The 13446-nt window shown below is 31.9% G+C and overlaps 1 protein-coding gene across 1 annotated transcript in view; it reads right to left on the bottom strand.

Annotated features, from left to right (window-relative positions):
- The window catches only part of LOC108726391 (CUGBP Elav-like family member 2), a 512320-nt gene that overhangs the window by 398091 nt on the left and 100783 nt on the right, over window positions 1–13446 (bottom strand).

The raw sequence follows: 13446 nt of genomic DNA, 5'->3' as shown, positions 1-13446 counted from the left end.
GTTAATCTCACAGAACGTCGCTTTCATCGAATCGTCGAGAGAAGGTATCTCGTAACGAACCAGGCAGCTTTCCGTTTGTTTGCCCTGAAAACGTTAATGGCGAGATCTGCTTCTCCGTGTCCCAGAAACTGAGCGCCCGAAGGATTGACGGTCGCCAAAGTAAACTCGATGCCCGTGAGTTTATCCCAAATCGTGCTGGCGTATCCCGAAGGACACAGCCCGCGATAGAAAGGATGTGAGTTTCCGGAGCACGTCGTTCTGCCCGAAAAGTTTCCGCTCTTACCGCCGAAACTTCCTTTTTTTACTTTTAACCGTGCATCTGCCTGACCACAATAGTAAATACTTTGTGAAGATGTCTTCCAATACACGAAGACTGAAGCACCATTCTCAGAATGGGCTTCTTAATCCTCTTTACTGATCTATTCCCGATTGCAATCCTCTATAGATAGCTCTAATTACATTTGGCGGAAAACAACAGAGAGAGAGAGAGAGAGAGAGAGCTCTTAGCTTATTTTAAACAAACTATAATTCGCTAGGAATAGGATTCTATTTGTTTTATTTTCCGTACATTTTGATATAAATGCAAATTTTACTATGCATATACATTTTATGTACGTGTATTTTGATTCTTCAAATATTCTACTTTATTTTATGGCATATTATAAATAGAATTCTATCTTAAACCTTGAAAGTTAAAGCTTAGATTTAAACTAAGCTTTAATTTTCGATTATTTTATATCATAATGTTATATGCACAAAAACTTCTTTTTTTAATGCTCTCTCTCTCTCCCCCTTCTCCCTCTCCCTCCCCCCTCTATATATATATATATATATATGCGTATATGTGTAACGACGTATATCATATAATATTATAATATAAAATTTTTTTTTGTATGTACACTTTTAATATATAATCCATATTAATTATAGAATTAATATTATAACTTGCTTAATTTTAGTAAAAGTGTTACATTCGTTTTATATTATCCCCATGAAAACGTTTAATTTTCATAAAGTACGACTACAAGAAGAACTTTTGTAATCTTACAATTTATCGTCATTTTCTTTAGTTTATTTCATATAATCCACTTTATATTTAATCCGAAAAATGTTACATTCATTCACGTAGTAAATTTCGCGCAAATTTAAAAATAAAACGTCATATAAATAATTTTCTTTTAATATCGTTTCAACATCAATAATATTTTTTATTTATTTGATACCGGTACCGTATTACATTTTAAATTTTCTGTTCGCAACGCGAACGAAAAAAAATTCGAAAGATCCAGTGTTCTGTGAGCGCATATGAAAAAGAGCGTGCTTAAACGTCAAATGTCCGGAGAAGCGTCAAATGCCTCTTCGCGTTGGAATCAATTTCGAGGATGTACGCTCGCGAGTGCTCTCGCGAAAATTTTCGGCCGAGCAGTTTTCAACCGTTTTCCCATTTTCATCCAGGTCGTAACTCCCTAGAGCGGCTTCGGCCGCGTGGTATACGCGAGCGTGGTAATACTCGCGCGCATGGATGTATTCTCGTTAATAGAAATAATACTCGAGCACTGAAAGTAAACAGGTGTACGGTAGCGCCCGGTTAATACGCCCAGTAGACATAATATACGACAGAAGTACGTGGGATAAACGACGACCAACAGGGCGAAGAGAGGTCGGGCGTTCGCCGCCGAGCGTGTATAATTTAATGTTCAGAAGCCCGCGATTATATAGGACGTTTCAATTTATCTTTTCTCAATAAAAGTTTCACATAATGTCGAGAGCCTACGAGCACAATGAACAATTTAAATTTAAAAAATATATATCAATATTATTTTTTAATTTTAAAGGAGAAAATAAAAAAATTTTTTTGAATAAAACAGGATATAATTTATAAATTGCAGAAATACTTAAGTATAAATGTTTAATAATTATTAATAATTACTAATTAATTAAAAAAAAATAATGGCGAGTCCAGTCAAATTGTTTCTAACAAAAAAATTTATTACATATCAAGGTATTCATCGGGAGCAAATAGAAAGAAACAGCAAACCTGAAACAATCTGTATACTCCGTAGTTTCATCTCCCAGCTGAAGCTGATAAAACGTGCGTGTCAAGCCGTGAAGTCGTCGGCGCGGTGACTTATATTTTACGCTAACCGTGTCGTTAAACATCCTCGACGGGCCTCGCCATCTTTCGCAGATCCTATCAAGAATGTTACGACCCAATATCCTTCTCGTTGCTCCACGTTTGCATCACGTATGAGTACGCTTGTCTGATATATAAACGTGACTTATTTTCGGAAATAATCATATTAACATATTTAATAACACAAGTTGATCTTAGAAATTATATTAACATATTTAACACATCATCACTTTTCACATCTTCAGTCACTGAGACTCTGAAGAACAATAATCAAAGTTATTTTAAAAGTAATAATTCTTTCGACAGTCTGTTAACAGTCTTTTCAAACTTTATTTTAAGTTATATCAAGATAATTGAATATTTTAATTCTAAAATATGTTTTTATTATTGCCTTATTTACTATTATTCTGACCAACAGCTCAAGTATATACAATTGATACGATATTCAGCCTTCGAAGAAATTTGAATTGTACGATTTAAAGTGAAGAAAAATAATACAAATCGCATTTTCGGAGAGATCACGCCAAATGCCTTGATCAGCGTTTCGAGACATCTCGTTCATTTATCAAAGCCCGCAAGGCCGAATGCAATTAAGCGTCATATAGAATCCGTCGCGCCGCGTCGCGTCGCGTCGCGTGTGCACGCTCGATAGGGCGAGAAGCGAGTTCGTTTCGTGAAACTGCCAATAATAATTAACGTCGGCACGAAGCTTCGTCCACCCTCACCTAACGACGAATACACGCGCGTCTGTGCGCCACAGGAAGTGCCTATGGTGAGGAAACACACCGTATAACGAACTTTCGCGAACGGACTTTGGCTTCGCTGACCTGCCAATAATTATCGATCAGCGCTCTGTACGCGTATATTCGCAAGGACATCGTGGTGCATTGGATTTACGAGGCGACCGCATCCCTAAGGAAACATCTTTTAACCTAGATGGAATAATAATCGTCTGTATGTCGAAACGATGATGGCAAACCGATGCAGAATATCTCGTATACGAAATGACGAAGTCATATCCGATTCCTTTTTTAAATAAAATACATTTAATTTTTGTTTTGCCAAATAAGTTAATTAATTAACAGCGATAACTGAGTGCCTCGAGCTAATTGCGTAATATAACATTTTCTGATACCTACTTCGGATTTTTCCAATAACGATATGAGTTATTATTTATTAAAAAATTAATAGATAGTTGATAGATAGCAGTGCATATACGCAATTTGATAATTTTGCATTTGCATATCATTTGCAATACATAAATAAAGTATTTGCATTAAATTTTCATGAATTAGTCAAAATCAATTTACAAACGTATAATTAGATATACTATATTTCTGATACAATACATTAAAATTTCATCTTTTTTTTTAATATGTCACTGTCTAAGTCAAGATAAAACATTATAAAAGCGAAGATAAAGTAATAATCAATGTTTAAAAAATTTTTAATAAAATATTCATATTACATTCTTTTTCATCATATTTAGATATTTCAACGTAAGTAGTTTAAAACATTTTAAGTGTTGAGAAATAGACGAATTTTTGGCTACAACGTTTAATTTTTAGTTTGAAAAAATCGTCTGGTAATTCTAATTAACTTTCAGCAGATCTTTTTAGAGCAATATTTTAATATCCCTTCGAGTAACAAGTTCTTTGTAACATTTAGAATAAAACAGATTTATATGTTGTTAAATGTATACGTATGTAGATCGTATTGAGAGCAGGACCGACCGTGGCGAGCACAAACGCGTTCGTGTTTATGTCGAATATATCCAAGGCGGACTACATATTCCATGGAGAATTGTAACACTGAATTGCGCGGGCATCTCTGTACGTACGTACATACGTGCATGCAGAAACGTGGAAATGGGTGAAGAGTATTTTATTACGATCCAGCAGATAATGCTGAATGTGCTTCGTTTCCCCCGCGTGCGTGGCGGTGTGCGCTATTACGGTGGATATCTACCGAATGCCCACCACGCGACCAACTATATGTCGCTCGATATAGAATCGCAGGAAAATGCACTTGTCTTTCTATACATGGTATCCCAGAATTGTCACCATACTCCTCATTTAGAAATTTTTTAATCAACGTATTCAATTTATATTTTAACGAAAACATTGAATAATGTGAATTATGAGTGATTCAAAACAATAATTTACAATCTTCACTATTTAATATTGCATGGATGTTTTTATGTTTATGTTAATACAATCTTAATTTTAAAAACAAAAAGATATTAAATAGAGGAGAAGGTGGTATTATGGCCAGTGTACATATATTATGGCCTCTCTGCTATTATATAGAGAATCCTTCGAATCTTAATGATTACTTATGGAATTATTAGTTCAGTAGCTCGTCGTTACACCATGATGCTAATATTACCAATACTCAATAACCAGCACTTATTATAACGCATTTTTATTTCGAAACGTTTCTGAGGTACACTTTAGCATTTAATTACACTTATTTCCTCATTTTTCTTAAACTTGAGCGTATTATCACATGATATATGTATTTTTGAGTGTGTTATTTGCTATTTAACATTTTATTTGACTGTATATATTTTGAGTTATACAAATTTAAACAATACCATGGCATTTTGTTAATGTGACCCTCTGGATATTAATTACTCACGATCTAATTTTTGAGATTTTCATACCAAAATAGTTATTTGATAATCGATTGTAGCTCTATTGTTAATCTATAGTTTATGGTATATCACGTGTACTGTACTATTTTTAGTAGCAGCTTATATGCAGAAGTTATGTGAATGTATATACATTCATTTGCGTACATTTTAAAATGTTTTACTTTTTTGTTAATTTTGTAACCAAATACTGTTTTCTAAACAAAATTAATATATTAAGGCTATTTTTATGGAAAGTCACATTACCACCCATTTTTTCTTCGAGTCATTATACAATGTCGCCACATTTTTATTAAAAGTATCCTAAGTAATAAATATTTCGTAACTTTGAGTTCAGAATCGATTCAACAACATTTTAGTGAATGTAATTGTCAAGTTTTAAACTTAAATATTGATTATTAACAAAGTTATTGTGTAAAATGTAACTGCCACCTTCTTCTCTATTAAAAAATTAGTAAAGTGGAATTGATCCTTTATCATTTAATTTTTGCTCCAAACTTGCTAAAAATATTTGTAGATAAGGATGTGATATCTAATATTGCTTGACATGAACAATCGCAAGCACACATGCATCCGTTTACACAAACTAACATAATTAGTAAGCGTTTCTTATTTTAGTATTTCATAATTTGGTCCTTACTTATAAACAACAGCAATATGCGAAGCAAACATCTTTTGTATTTTAAATCGATTTGCAAGAATGTTTGTTTTTACCACTTTAAGGTAAATATGAAAAATAATCTGTATGTGATAATTATATTTGTTCAATCAAACAAAGCAGAAGCAGATGCAGATCTTTAAATTACAATTAACAAAAGTATATTATAAAAATGCAACAATACAGTGACAAAAATATAGAAATATATAATAATTTATATTTGACTTTTGACACATGTTAATTAACAGGAAAATCATTTTATCCCTATACTTTGCAAGATTAAATATACCTTTGTGTATTTTTTTAATTTTTAATGTAATTTAATTTTAGCATATAAATAAACAAATAGAATATTAAATAAATTTATTTGAATTCATATTTATTTTGTTTTTATAATACATCTATTTATTATCTATCTATCTTTAATCCCTCAATAGCAAATTTGAACATTCACGCTTTGTAGAATAAATACAATTTGTTTCAATAATTTTTTGCTCTATATACTTACGCGCTGATAAAATACTTTAATACTTTGTTCCGAAAATACATAAATTTGATTTTATTACAAAGTTGACATTAAAAAGCGCGAAAAACGAAATTCTCGGCATTGTGTTATCTGTTGTGAGCTACACGTATATAACGAAGCGGAATGACACTCGTTTGTTACACGCTCTCATATTAGTTGCGCGAGTCAGGGAGATGATTCACATGACTACACGTTGTCTGTTGATGGTTTCGAATAGGAGTTAAAAAATCACAACGAAAGATCAGAAAGAATAAAAAATAACTAAAAAAAAATGTAAATTGGTATATGAACGTTTCGTTCTGTATATCTATGTAGATATAATAACATAAAAAAAAGAAATAGCAATAAACACAGTCGGTATATGTGATGAATACAAATAATAAAAAAAAAATTTCCAGAAGAGTTCCAGATATTAATAAAAAAATAAAATCTGTCATTTAAGTGAATATATATAATTAATATACACGATTATTATTGAAATAAAATTTTTACTAACATTTTAATTATTTATTATGTATCTTTAATCATTGAATGTTAAAATGATTTAAATAAAATAAAGAAATTACTTAAAATAAACTCAAATATTATTAGTAACTAATTATGCTATTACGAATATTAATAATTTTCTTTGACACTTCTTTTTTTTCCTGTTTCATGTGCAATATCAAGAAACACCTTATTAGGTGTTATAAAGAATTTTACACTGCGTAAAATGTAAAAAATTATTGTTAAATAAAGTCTGAGAAGAAAAAGAAAAGTAGCTCGCAGAATTCGATTTACCCGAATTCCTTTTTCCTTTGACTTTTTGATTCGAAGGTCAAATGGAAATGTTATTGTAGTTTCCAGTGGTTTTGAACATTCTCCCGAACCCGTATTGCATTCAGAGCAGAAGCAATGGTCTGTAGCAAATGCGAAACTCGTGGTTGCACGTACATCGGTGATTAGGTTAACGCAAACTCGACTCTTTTTTTTTACAGTACGTACGCAGAATTGTTTGGAAAAGCTGCCATCACACACTCGCGAAGCCATCGTATTTTTTTTCTTTGAACTCTGATATCTGCAGTTCTCTTAAAATATTCAAGATCGTTAACCAACAATCGATATTACAAATATTTTCAAAAACTATAGCATCGTGACGATATAATACAGCAGTGTAAATTTAAATGTTACACACACACTTTTAAGAAAATATTTCAATCATATTTTGCTAATCGTTAAACCTATCTAAAGAAAATTCACGATAATTGTAATAATTGTTTTTATATAGTCAGAATATAAGAGCTAAATATGAATATGACACTTTAAAATCAATTTACTATATTAAAGTTTTCAATATACAAAAAATCTACACAGTAAAAAACTTTGTGTATTTGTGTTGGAAACGGTCCACTCACGTTCTGTGTTAACAGCTTGTGTTGAATTTTTTAACATATTCGAATATTAATTTAACATAATGTGATTATGTTATTTAAAGATTTTTTGTGAAATTGATATTCAATGTTTCTTAGTGTCAAAATGACACAATTTATAAGTAAGTGAACAAGTGACATACAAATAATGTGTTTTAAAACGTAAATCGAATATTTATTAAATTCTGAATTGAAACAACGTTTTAATTATGATAGCGAATATGCCATACAATTTCTGTAACTTCACTTTCCATCTATATTATATTTTTAATTATAATGTATTCTTTAAAATTATAAGTTTTACAATTTTAGAGCACTGTAACCTTAGTGTAAAATACATCTATTATTAGAATAGAGAGTGATACTTTTCTATTATATAAGTAAATGAGCTACAAATATTGTTTTTCTATAAAAATATATTAGTCTTCAGGCTCGAGTTCCTTTTATTATCTAAAAAAATATTAATCTTTTATTCCTATTACTTTTTCATTAACACAGCGAACCGGCATATCTATGCATGTTTATTTGATACTTTGCAACGCAAAGCGAAGTCACAGAAAGAATAATGCAACTGTGTAGAATTTGATAAATTAAAGACGATACAGACATGATAAAAAAACTACGTAAAAAATTGTACGTAATATCGTCAATTAACAACTTGAGTATAAAATTTCACAAATATATTGTACTCGTACTGGAAAGAGAATTAATAAAATGTTTATGGACAATTACGTATAAATGGCAATACCTATATAACCATTTATATAGCCAACGCAATATTAAAGATACAAGCATACTGTGAATTGCGGTCACATGCAATTCGTTTTTATTCTCCACTCTTTCTATTACCCACCATTCGTAAAAACGACTTGGACATTTTTGCAATAAGCCTCAAATACACGTATCGGTTATCCACTTTCGCACAATTTTGTCCTACTTCGCGCGACCTACAGAAGTTCATTGTAGCAACTTTAATCATGAACCGTCGTGGAAATTTTGTCTCACCGCTACGTCTCATAATGAATTTCTGTACAACATTCTGTCGCGAAAGAGAAAGCGCAGTACAGAATTCGTAACCACGGCGAAGCCGCTCGAAACCTCGACTCGAGCAACGTTAGCGTTTTCGCGTAAGAAACGCTTGCGCGTGTAATCAAACACCAAACAGGAAATACGTGGTATGTTCACAGTAACTGTCGATAACTGCAACATTTGATACAAAAAACGATTTTATAACCGCTCATATTTCGATTAACTTTGTACAAATCTACCGGAAAGATGCGTATGTATATAACGTTACAGAAAATAGATTGGATTTTGAAATAGTTTATATCTTGTTCAATTCGTTTTTCTGTCAATCGTCTATCAATAATACGATATATATCACATATTTTCATTATGTGCAAAATCCGAATGAACAAAAAATAAGATTTTAAGTTTATACAAAAACAGATAGAGACATATGTTATCGAATACATTCCCATGTTTATTTTTGGTAAAAGGTCAATCTCATTAAAAAATGTGGAAAACATTGAGCGGATTTTCCATGGTGGATTTGTTGGTAGGAAATTCTCTGTTAAACCGGCAGCAGCGCTACCGCGAATTGTGTTTTCGCGAATGAGAATTAAAGTTGAGGGTGGTGGAGCGAAATTAGTAACTACGGCTTCGCCTTCCGACACGAAACGACGTAATGAGCGCTTTCGCGTGGGAAACAAAGGGCGAGAGAGTAACGGGGCTTCGGTTTCGAGAAGGGAAAAACCAGACTGCGCGAACGAAGCGAGATAGAGTAAGAGAAAAAAGCGGGAAAAACTCCAAAAAAAAAACGCCGCACTCCGCAATCTCTTCCCGAACGCTTCTTCGTCGCGGCGACGTAAGCACTTTCGCGTGAGAAGAGAAGTGGTTTGCTCGCGTACGTAGCCAGACATCGGCAGCGATATTCGCGTGCTCACAGATGCACTGTAAGCCGCGCGCCGTTGCTTGTCGCAGTAGTAGGCATCGTTGCATTTTTCAGCACGCCTCAGCACTTTCCACACTTCACTCTGATCTTCGCCAAAATCTTTACTGTACGAGGAAAAGCATGAGTGTCTTTATTGCATTCATTATTACTATCTATAGTATGCGAAATAGCTAAGTAATTGCAACGAATTTATAATTGCACACAAAAAATAATTGTGTTGATGTATTACTATCGTGTATATTGTTATGAAATTATGGAACTAATTATAATTATATATTTATAATATATTTTTAGACTTGAATAACATCAATAAATAAAGATATAAATAAAAAGGCTTTTCTTATATAAATGTTAATACGTATTTTAATGTCACACGACTTATGTCCACATGTTTCATAAATTTAAAATGTAAACGTAATAAATATGCACTGCACATTCCCTAATTTTAGCTCCTATGGCCTATTTAGAAAGAATTGAGAGACTGAATGATTTATCTCTCTTCAACTCAATACATTAGAAAGAGAGAAAGAGAAATAGAGAGAGCGTTTCAAGTTACCTCACTCTTTCTAAACCGATAGTAAGAACTTCACAGGAAATCTATTCTTATTATGTCTATGATTTAAAAAATTTCAATTGTCTCTTGTAACTGATTTAAGTATGCGCTAACGCCAGTTCAAACTGGAAAATATTTTTGAAAATAATTCAACTTTGAATGTATTTTTAATTATTATGTTAAATACGAATATAGTTTGCCACATCTGCTTGCAAATGATTATTAAATTCTTATCTCGGTATTCTTAAATGGTATATTCAAAATGCAAGATGTATAAAGGTAATGAAATACCTTTATAAATCTTGCATTTCGAATATACCATTTAAGAATACCGAGATAAAAATTTAATAACAATTTGCAAGCAGCATAAATATTTTCCGAATACTGTTGCCGAAATACCAATGAGACATAAAAGATTCTATAGCCGATCTATAAATTATTTGTAGTGTATAGGCATATAAATATAGAGGCGTCGTTGCGCCCTGCGTACCTCAAAGTTTCTCGTTGAAAAGACGCGGCAGATGTCTCACTTTATGTGCGATAAAAACACTTATGTGCTTGAATTCCGCCCACGATGTTGTTTACGAGAATACGTTAGCCGCATTGTGTTACGTTCTGGTGATGCTATTGTTGGCACCATGCTGTACGCTCATAATAATTATCGAACGCGAACCACGATAGATAGTTTTTGCAATACCACGTGCCGGATATGATAAACGAAGTCACGTGCAATAAATGGCAAATATAAATCCAAAAGGGAAGCCGCAACTAATAATTAACCCCCATCCGATGTAGAGTTTCATCATTTACCGTATGTGTATGCAAGTTATAATATCATAAAAGATATTTTCTGCCGAATATCACATTTAGGAATGCGCAAAATTTATACTATTTTATATATTTATATATAATACATATATGTATATAGGTATATATATGTATATAGGTATATATTTACTCATATTGTATTAGCGTGTTTATATTTATTTAAACACGTTTTTTGTTAATGTCCGATAACGAATAGACATAGCGCATGACGTAATAAAAAAGATAAATAACGAGAAGAGAAACAAACTTGATCTTCTACCCAGGCGAGCGTTTCACGGTATACGTATCTCATTACAGCGATAGCGAACTAAAGATCCAACGTAATATGTCGAAGGTAATACATATATATTTCTGATTGTGATGTGTAGTTTGATAAACTATACGGAGAACAATCTTGTTCAAAACGTTTACACAGATAATCGGCCGGAGACATTTGTGTCTCACTGGTAGTTCCGCTATCGCGGTCGTTACAGTAAGAAATAAAAATGATGTATCATTATATAAATTCAAGCAAAATAGAGATATCCACTTTAATATATCTATTATACATCAACGTAAGGTTTAAAATATAGTTAAGATTTAAATTGTCATTTTTTAATTCTATTTATTACATATGATCGTATTTGCATGAATTTTTTTAAGTTAACTAATATAATTAATAATGAAATGAGTAAAAGATTTACCCTTTAAAAAAACAAACTCGTTATATGATTCTTATAAACCAGTCTTTCAATTAACTGTTCATTTCTATACGTCGAAAATAATTTCCGCGACGTTCGACATACATATTTGCAACGAGCGCTGATAGGGATCGTGTAAAAGCGCAAAACCAACATGGCGAACACGAGCGCTGAACGAGCGAATGCGTTGTAATCAACTAGCGACGTAGTAGATTGGCTGTCTCGCAAAAATTGCGGCTATCCGAAATTCCGAGATTAAACCAGAAACGGCTGAAAAACTGTCGAAATCGCGAAAATACAGAATGCGTCGCCGGACGGTGCCGCGGATTATTTCCAATCAAAACGAATCGTTTTAAATCCCGAATAAACCAATTGCGTGTCCACGCGTTCTATCCTATGTCCGAAAATGAAGACATCAATCGCGGTGTTTGCGTCCAGCAAAACTAATTAACTAATTCCTCACCGTCGCTCGTCTCTTATCGCCTCGAATGAGATCTAAATTGAGTTTTTGCTAGTTAATGGCGACCTGCATTGGTAAGGATTCAGTTTTCTTGGAAAATGTCATTAAACTTCAGTTACGTTAGTGAGAAACCTAGACTTGCTACTGCGATTTGAAATTATAAATTCATCCTCTAAAAGATAATTAAATTATACCACTCGCCTATATATGTAAAGAGTTATATTCTGATATTAAAATCATCAATTTTTAACAAGATTTTTGATTATTTAATTGATTGTAAGAATGAAAAATGAAGACACCTTTGTCTAGGATAATCCAGGATTCAAAATATATATTTAAATAAATATTTAATCATAGAAATTTTCTTGCAACAGATCACAAAATATATCATAAGGCACTAGACAATATCACAAACATGTTACATCGCGTTCAAACATATTATATACTGTACAAACATATATTTTCTAATGGTAAGTAATTAATAAGTACCTAGTTCTTTCTGTTGTTCTTCAAAGGTATTTAATAAATAAATAGTTACTTGTTTATTACGTAAAATTTCTAATGCTCTAACAGCTTGTACATACCTATCCTATGATCTCAAAACTTTAATATTTTTTTTTCAATTTTGTCTTATTTCGTTAGCATTAACTTACGCGCGTATACACAATGATACGCGCGATTGGCAAGCATACAGAAATTGGTTTTTAAATAGCGCTCTTGTTTTTTCAAGTGTAAAGATAAATATAGTGCGTACGCAGATGCTATCAACGTAAGCGTTATACAATCGTGTTCTCTTCAAGGTGCGTTTTATTTGCATTTTGCAACGATCAGATCAATTGCGTCGCACATCCGCTTGATTTCCCATAATGCTTCACGAATCTTCGATTCAATCGTTTTATATTTTAAAACTGGATTCCTGCCAAAGGCGTATGCATCCCGCAACGTTTTACGAGTCACATTACATTTGCGTGTAAATAACACTTTAACGTCTATACGAGAACACGCGTGTGGAACTATGAAACAAAAGAGAGCACGTGCTAAAGCACAACTATGAAATAATAACTATAAAAATAGGTTATTCTATAATATACATAATTCTGACGTAATTAAATCCAATTTGCATTATTTTTCTATAAATTATTATGTTCATTATTATAACAATTATCTTTCTTTCAATCTTTTTCGTGTAGAAAATCTCCGATAGACATGCAAATCATGTTAAATGGACACAGAAATATCTCATTGTTATCGATTAATTGTTCAGATTATTTATAACTTGTAAGTAACTTTAACAAACTATTAACTTATAATTTCAGAATTGTGTTTTATATATATATATATATAACTATAAAATATTTAAATTACAATTTTTTTTAACGAAATTTGGGGGTATGTATTAATGATTGATTTATTTTACTATAAAAAATTTAGCAAAAATTCACATTCACTATATTTGAATACATCAAATTGCTTTCCAGGACACATGTTGAGATTATATTAGTTATAAAATTACAAGAGATTATTCATTCAACATACCCAATCTTAATCTTCAGCAATTTGCAAACTAAAATAACTGTATTTCAAGATTTTG

The sequence above is a fragment of the Mycetomoellerius zeteki genome, unplaced genomic scaffold, assembly GCF_001594055.1.
Source record: "Mycetomoellerius zeteki isolate Tzet28-1 unplaced genomic scaffold, Tzet1.0 scaffold415, whole genome shotgun sequence".
In the NCBI taxonomy this organism is placed as follows: Eukaryota; Metazoa; Arthropoda; class Insecta; order Hymenoptera; family Formicidae; genus Mycetomoellerius; species Mycetomoellerius zeteki.
This window is presented reverse-complemented; position numbering and strand designations above follow the sequence as displayed.